The sequence below is a fragment of the Perca flavescens genome, chromosome 5 (assembly GCF_004354835.1).
Source record: "Perca flavescens isolate YP-PL-M2 chromosome 5, PFLA_1.0, whole genome shotgun sequence".
Lineage (NCBI taxonomy): Eukaryota > Metazoa > Chordata > Actinopteri > Perciformes > Percidae > Perca > Perca flavescens.
Window position 1 is genome coordinate 33,376,143 of NC_041335.1, and position 8,937 is coordinate 33,385,079.

Consider the following 8,937-nt stretch of genomic DNA (forward strand, 5'->3'; position numbering starts at 1 on the left):
GATAACCAGCTTCGTGACACCGGTTATCCGGGACCGCAGTTGTTAGGGTTAGTGAAGCCGGATTACTGAAAGAAATCCAGGCCATGTTGATCTTGCTTCGTAGTACAGGCCTCTGTACTACGATGCTCGTTATCAACTAGTTCAGTCAACCCAGGGTTTCCCAATCCAGCGGCGCGCGCGTTCACATAAAAGACGCGGTGTTTGCGCACCAAGACCAATCGCAAACATCTACCAGAGCCGCATGTTATATATAAGAAAAGGAAATTATACTTCTACATAAATATGAAGGACACAGACACGGATTTACAGGGAAAACGCAATACAGTCGCTGTTTCCTAAAACAGGAAGGAAAGCTGGCAAAAAAATAAATAAATGTATTTATTTTATTAGTTTATTTGTCAGGGACAATGTACAAAATACATTAATCTTACGAAAAGATGTTTTGTACCAGAGTTAGCTAATGCTAGTTTCCATCTGCAGTCCCCGTAGCCGACACTGTAGATGTTTAAATCACAACGCTTATTAATATCACTTCCTCATCAGTCAGGACCAAGATCTGACCATAATTACACTTGGGCTTTCCATAAACTGTTGTTTCTTTAGTCTATTATTGCAATAGTCTATAGTTGCAACCCTGGCAGTGGGAAGCGACCGTGAGAGCAAATAAAATATATAAAAACATAATTCAAACCGATGTGCGCATTGGCGACACACGGCTCAAGATGCCGATATGTAATTCCTTCCCATTAAAATATATAGGCTATATTTCATAAAAATACCCATGTTAACACTGTTGTTGGTCTCTAAATGTTTTAACTTTTATGAGCGCACCCCTCTCTCCCCCTCTCTCCCCCTCTCTCTCTCTGCACCAAGCTCCGCCTGATCTTCTTTAAGAATGGTGACGCCGTTATCAGTCGACCTATTGATTGGTCAGCAGGCGGTGCTTTTACACCGGTTGATCTCTGATCTCCAACTTAACCTGCTCCCGACCAGGTTAGGTGTTCAGCATGAGTTACCACGGCGATTGAACCCGATACCCGATAACAACTGATCCACCTTCGTAGTACAGAAAATCCTGGGTTGAGCCTTAAGTTAGCTCGGTAACGCCAAATCCTGCTTCGTAGTACAGGCCTCAGGCTCCACAAACGGCAACAAAAACAAACTGAACCAACCTGCACCACCAAACATAACAAACAAGCATTCCAGCCAATAACCGACAAGAAGGATTTGGGGGTGGGGTTTGGGAGGTTAGTGCCCCGAAGGGAGAGGGAGGGGATGGGATGAGGAGGAGGGAGGGGCGAGCTAGCCTCTGTTTGGTTTGACAATACTTCAGACGTCAACAAGAAGTGCCGTCACCCAACATCGTTTAGAGCACCTTTAAATATGTTTCAGTGTTTAAATGTCATGTGTTCTGGCTCCATCTGTCTTTTTACAGTCAGAGTCTTTCATATGAGTTTATTTCTTTTTGTGTGCAGTATCTCAAACTATATTTGCTCTCCATGTACAAAACTAAATATCATTGATTTGTAAAGAGGACTTTCTACAACCTAAAAGACCATTCAAACATATAGACAGTCCTCTCAGAAATCTGACTGGACACAACCAAGCTTTGGGACAGGAGACTCATCAACATGAGAACTTGTTGATGAACTTAGAGCTTCTCCTGTTTTGGCTGTTAGACACCGAGGTGTTTAAACATCCAATAAACAACTTGGGAAACATGAGTGTGTTTAAATATTTTTTAAAGACAGTTTTCATACAGCAACTTTGTATATAGGACAGGTTATGCATCCAATTTAAATACAGATGACATGAGCAATAATACAATGTATTACAACTAGGGCTGTCAATCGATTAAAAAAAATTAACTAATTAATTGCACAATTTGCTGTAATTAATCGCGATTAATCGCTTTTTAAATTGAGACTGAAGTTTGTAATAATGGATATTTAAATGCTAAATCACTTAACTTTGCAAATATGAAGACAAAAACAAACAAGGAAAGGTTCTGCTAAGTTCAGAATGTTTAATATAACATATAACAGCAGCAACAATTTGGCTTAGTCCTGCTGAAGGCTGCTGAAACGGCTAGAAACTGTCCTACCTCGCTACCTCAGTCACCATAAAGGAGGGGTCTCAGCTCAAACCGCAGATTCAGTCTGTTCAATTGGCTATTGAGAGACTGCTCGTCTGATTTTTGTTGCCCTGTTATGACAAAGTCTTATGACAAAACAGTTGTTATGCATCACAAGAGAATCACTTGAGAGCAGATTTTTGTCACCGTCCCCGGCTGCTGTCGCCTGCTCTCGTCTACTACAGGCGAGGCGCAGTTCATCTCCAACGAGCCGAGAGTTCAGTCGGCGGCAGGACAGTCGGGACTCACCCGGAAATGGCGAGCGGAATGAGGTGACTAGTCTCTCAAAATCTGACGAAAATCTTCTAAACTGACCTTTGTTGAGCTGAAATGAAGACAGATTCAGCAACTGCAAAGCCTTTTTCTCGCTTAAAATGTTTTCAGAAACATGTTTCAGTGAACTATTTTAGTACAATATATGAGATCATATTCTGAACGGCCGCCATGACAGTTTGGCTCTCAATATCCGGAGAAAACAAACTCATGTGACGCGTTCGTCCAATCAGCTGCCGGTTTTCATTACTTGGGCAACAATACAGATTAGCGCCGCCTGCTGTTATGTAGACGTATTACGTTTCTCAGCCGCCACATGAATTAAACAATTTTATATATATATTATATATTATATATTTTTTTTTAACGAGTTAAATATTAAAAGATTAACGCGTTAATATTGACAGCCCTAATTACAACATTTAAATTCTTGTTATTCACTTAAACATTTTAATACAGATTCAGTTTAACAATGACACAATTGTAAGGGTCCATTTTTATGCAGCTAGTGTTTATTTCTCTTAAACACTTGTTGCACAGTAGAAAATCTACACCTCAATTTGAGATTGTCGAGAAATGTCATTGTTAAATAAATCTCACATTAATCTTGATTACAGATCATTTGAAGTACTTAAAATGATGCATCCTAAATTTTACATACTTTGTTAACTGTATGTTAAACATGTGAAAGTGTTTACTTCATAAAAAGAGCACAATTGAACTTGGAAACATAGCCTGTACTCCTCACTTTATAGACCACCTCACATGGAAGGTTTGGCTGCATAGTTGATCTCTTCTTTATCTCTACGACATTAAAGACCTCATAAGGAGGAATCAGCACTTCTCTTTCTTCCGGATATTTAGAATAGCGGGAGATATCTGCTCCCATGCACGTTACAATCTCAAAGCATGACTTCTCTCCGAACGTCTTTGCATCGGCGTAACGACCCTGTGAGGCTGAGGTGAAAGAGCCAAAGCGAATCGATTTGTTTTCAACATCTTGGCGAAAGTACACGTTGACTCTACGGTAGCCAGTGAGACATTGTTTTTTCTCAAAGGCTCTTTCAGCTTGAATGGCAGTAGTCAGGAGAAAGTGAAGTGCGTGATACCCGAATGTGGTCTTGTACTCAGGTCCCTGGGTTCGAACTGCATTGTTGAAATTACGATAGACTTTGTCAGAGGTGTAAGAATAAATAGCTACAAGCTGATCTTTTTTCAGTACTTTAGTAAACCATTTCTTAAAGTTTGTGTAGAAAATGTTCTCTGAGCTGTCCCAGACCTCTTTGAAGTTTTTGTCTTTGTTCTTCTCATTCAGCAGGTATTGTGTTACCTTCTGCTTCATTATATCTTCGCACCCCCTGTAGCTGTCGTCAACAGAATTCTCAGCCATGTCCAGTGGAAGCACACTGTTTTCCCCAGCTTTAGCCCCAGCTACAGCACCAAATTTACCGGCCTCCAAAGAAATAATTTTGAGAACAATTAATCGTGTTTTCTGGTCATCTTATGGATATTAGTGCACAGCAGTTACAATGAAGCAACCCTACCATTGCAATTCTTGTAGAGACTCCATAAGTGAGAAGCACTGCTGCCAAAACGACCATCACTGCCATCTTCCACCAAAGCAGAAACCTGGAGACTGTTGTGGAAAATCTCTTTGGTGTTCGGTGATGAAGCTGGAAATTAAGAATGTCTGACACACTAGATTTATCTGTTATTTTATTTATTCTCTTGCATGTAGCAGGAGGCCGTTTAACAGAGTGTCAAGCAGTCTGCAAAAGTGTGTCGAGGAAACAAAGACTTTCACAGAGTTTTTATGGGTGAGCATGCAGAGGGAGGGACTGTATTCTTGTCGACTCAGCAATCCTGGTCCAATGGCTCCTTTAGATGTCTTCTGAGGGAATCCATAATGTATCACCTTTTATGATCTGGTTATGCCAGTACTGTACACATTCATTTTCACGGGAGGTTGTTTGAACAAACTAAAACTGTTGTAATTTCATAGGAAATTTAGATTCTAACACCCTCGCATTTGTCCCCAAAAGAAAGGTGAGTCCCCACAATGTTACTGTGAATTGATGTCCCCACAACAGGAATAATACACATTTTATGTTCTGTTGGGTGTCACTTATGGAGCAACTTCCTCACAACACAGACTTCAGCTGCTCAGCCTGAGTTCATCTACCTGTTCATCCACCGCTCACATCTTTAACACATCACACATGAAAATAAACTTTCTCTGCCTTTAGTTAATGTGTTAGACAATAGTGGGTGTAGAACAAGGATGGATGTTTTTAGATGTTTACAATTAGCTGATCTTTTGAGTATATTGTAATGTTTACCAGTTAAGATGGACTCCTAAGCTGCACCAATTCTTATTTCTGTGTGGTTTCCTTTATGTTGTCAGATCTGTGAGCTGGTTCATGACAGTGACCATGAGGTCTTATCTTCACAGTTCTGCAAGCTTAGTGTACGCATTCAAATCACATTTAAATTCAAAGCAAATTTGCAGCGCTCCATGTAAGAGAGACAAAAAGTCTCCTCCTGTTGAGAAAAGCTTGAACTGAACACATCAAATGATGAGCAACCTTACTAATGTCTCTTTAAAGCTATTTTAAATGCACAAACAGTTTCCAGCAAAGTACAGTTAAATATTAAAGGTGCTCTAAGCGATGTGACGCATTTTTGAGGCTACAACATTTTTACATACAGCAAACATCTCACTATCAGCTAGCTGCCTGTCCCTGAACACACTGTAAAAAAGCGGTCTCTGCACCACCAAACATAACAAACAAGTGTTCCAGCCAATAACCGACAAGAAGGATTTGGGGGTGGGGTTTGAGGGATGAGGAGGAGGGAGGGGCGAGCTAGCCTCTGTTTGGTTTGACAATACTTCAGGCGTAAACAAGAAGTGCCGTCACCCAACATCGCTTAGAGCACCTTTAAATATGTTTTAGTGTTTAAATGTCATGTGTTCTGACTCCATCCGTCTTTTTACAGTCAGTCTTTCATATGAGTTTATTTCTTTTTGCGTGCAGTATCTCAAACTATATTTGCTCTCCATGTACAAAAATAAATATCATTGATTTGTAAAGAGGACTTTCTCCAACCTAAAAGCATCAAAGACCATTCAAAAATATAGACACTCCTCTCAGAAATCTGACTGGACACAACCAAGCTTTGGGACAGGAGACTCATCAACATGAGAACTTGTTGATGAACTCAGAGCTTCTCCTGTTTTGGCTGTTAGACACCGAGTTGTTTAAACATCCAATAAACAACTTGTGAAACATGAGTGTGTTTAAATATTTTTTTAAAGACAGTTTGCATACAGTAACTTTGTATATAGGACAAGTTATGCTTCCAATTTAAATACAGATGATATGGGCAATAATACAATGTATTACAACATTTAAATTCTTGTTACTCATTTAAACATTTTAATACAGATCCAGTTTAACAATGACACATTGTAAGGGTTCATATTTATGCAGCTAGTGTTTATTTCTCTTAAACACTTGTTGCACAGTAGAAAATCTACACCTCAATTTGAGATTGTCGAGAAATGTCATTGTTAACAAATAAATCCACATTCACATTAATCTTGATTACAGATAATTTGCAGTACTTAAAATGGTGCACCTGAATGTTACATATTTTGTTAACTCTATGTTAAACATGTGAAAGTGTTTACTTTGGAAAAAAGAGCACAATTCAACTTGGAAACAGAATTTTCTGTACTATTCACTTTATAGAACACCTCACATGGAAGATCTGGCTGCATAGTTGTCCTCTTCTTTGTCTCTACGACTTTAAAGACCTCATAGGGAGGAATCAGCACTTCTGTTTCGTTCTCAAATTCAGAATAGCGGGAGATATCTTCTCCCATGCACGTGAAAATCTCAAAGCATGACTTTTCTTCGAACCTTTATCGGCGTAACCACCAAGTGTGGCTGAGGTGAAACAGCCAAAGCGAATCGATTTGTTTTCAACATTTTGGCGAAAAAGTACCTGTCGACTCTACGGTAGACAGTGAGACATTTATTTCCCCCAGAGGCTCTTTTATGCGCTTGAATGGCAGTAGTCAGGAGAAAGTGAAGTGCGTGATACCCAAATTTGGTCTTGTACTCAGCTCCCTGGATTTGAACTGCTTTGTTGAATTAAGGATACACATCGCTTTCGTAAGTGTAAGTACGAATAGCTACAATCTGGTTTTTTTCAGTACTTTGGTAAACCATTTCCAAAATGTTATGTGTATCTTTATCTGAGATGTTCCAGATGTCTCTGAAGTTTTTGTTGGTCTTCTCATTCTGCAGATATTCTTTTTTTACCTTCTTCTTCATTTCTTCTTTGCACCCATTGTACATGTCATCAACAGAGTTTTCAGCCATGTCCAGTGTTAGCACACTAACTATGTTTCCATCCACACGTTTTTATTCAAATTAAGTGATATTGAATGAAAAATGCCTTATGGAAACAGTAAAATTTGATTGAATTTCATGAATATTGACTCAAAGGAAATACGGTCGTATTTATCTTGATCGATATAAGGCTTATGCGATAAACGCTGATGGAAACGTTATTTGCCGAATAAATTAATGAATTGCAATTAAGTTTTAGGTCATTTTATGGTTGCAACCCGCCACAAAACAAAGAAGAAGAAGTTCTAGTTCATTTCTGCCCAGTATCTCCGCTCTGTTTGCACACGACAGGTGTCAACAAAGTAAAGTGGAAGTGGACGAACGAGGATACAAGAGACATTTTGAATTTAATTTACAAGCAAAATATAAGGGCTATTTTAGATAGCAAAAATCTAAGAAATACCATAATTTACCAGGAACTCACGAAGGAAATGGCCAACAAATGTTACGACAAGTTGTAGGACGTCCTGCGGAGTAAATGGAAGGCGCTCAAACAGCGATACATGTCTCAAAAAAGAGAGTTGTCTTGCCGGAGGGAAAATAAAAGGCAAGTTCCACCTTTTTGATGAGCTGGATCAGATCCTCGGCCAAAGGCTCATCGAAGCTTCCTTGGCTTCTAATATTAACAACAACAACAACTACTTTTGTCTAGCAAAACTTTGTTTGTAATGGAAAAACGCCATTAGTGTCCTTATAAAGAAGAGGTGGTTGTCGAAGATAGACATGACCAAAAATGGTAAAGTAATGGCTTCACAACTCTGTGAAGAACCAAAAAGACTCTGTTGAGAACAGCTTGAACTGGATCAAAACATACAGTAATATTAATAATGTTTTATTTTGTGAAGATGAAAGTAGTATCTCTCATAAAGCAGCTTCCAAAACAGTTTCCAGTAGCCTGGTTGACACCAGACCCTTCTCAGTTGTAACTGAGAGTGGGTCTGGGAAAGGTTCATTGACAGTTCATTTCCAAAGGGGGCGTCACCAACAGACGCCGCTCAAATGCCTCTGGGTGTAATTGGATAGTACTTCAACCAATCGACGATCCGGGTGACGCTGCGCTTCGGTGGCCGCTGGGTGGCCGTTGTTAGAATATATTTTGTGAGAGTGAAGTGAGAGGTTTTTAGAGTTCATGAAGCTGACCTTCTTGTCTCCACTTCTCTGGGTTATGAGAGGCCATCTGGTTTTAAAGTGCCCATATTATGAAAAAATCACTTTTTCTGGGACTTGGGGTGTTATTTTGTGTCTCTGGTGCTTCCACACACATACAAATTTTGAAAAAAATCCATCCATGCTGTTTTGAGTGAGATACGGTTTCTGAATGTGTCCTGCCTTCAGTCTCCGGGTGAGCTGTTTCAAAATCGGCCTGGCTTGTGACGTCACAATCCAAAACGCGCTGGCTAACCACAACCGTTAGCTCGTAGTGTTAGTATGCTAACGCTAGCATGCTTACGCTAACATGTGCGCCCTCATTTAGAAGTCTCCCAGCTAATCCTGCCTTGTAACTGACCGAAGTTGGAGAAACAACCTTTTTTTTACTGTCTGTAGAGTTAGCTAGTTGACATGATCTACAGCTGAGCTACTGAGCATGTGCGAGTGCAATCAAAGATAGTACAGAAGAAGAAGAAAAGAGGTCTCACACTGTAGCTAAAACAGAAACCAGGTGAAAAGAGGATCTGCAGCAGTGAGAGAGAGCTGTGCAGTACCACAAAAATATGGTGTTTTTTTTAAATTAAACCATGTAAACCTATTCTGGCACAACCTTAAAATACAGTTATGAATCTGAAAATGAGCATAATATGGGCGCTTTAAAGTGATAAGACATTATAAAGGGAGTGTGAGATATTGCCTGAAAAAAGATATTGCCTTCTCTGATCGGGGGGGACGAGACAACAATGGAGCAGTGTTTTGCAAGCTCAGGATTTGTGACACAGGGTATGGAAATGATCTTGGCTCTCATGCTACTCCTTAAAGTCTGCAGAAGATTGAGAACACACAGGTATTCAAATCCAACAATAGCAACTTGTGTCTTTTGACCTGAGAATAGGAGAAGCCGAGGTCATGTTTTCATGCAGTGTGTTACATAGCGTTAGGAGCCGGCTGGAGCCAGAAGAT

The 8,937-nt window shown here is 39.8% G+C and overlaps 2 pseudogenes; both read right to left on the reverse strand.

Moving 5' to 3' along the window:
• Positions 1–3,101: 3,101 nt before the first annotated feature.
• On the reverse strand, positions 3,102–4,017 carry LOC114556286 (GPI-linked NAD(P)(+)--arginine ADP-ribosyltransferase 1-like; annotated as a pseudogene).
• A 1,538-nt stretch (positions 4,018–5,555) lies between these two features.
• Positions 5,556–8,002, reverse strand: LOC114556287 (NAD(P)(+)--arginine ADP-ribosyltransferase 1-like; annotated as a pseudogene).
• Between the last annotated feature and the right edge of the window lie 935 nt (positions 8,003–8,937).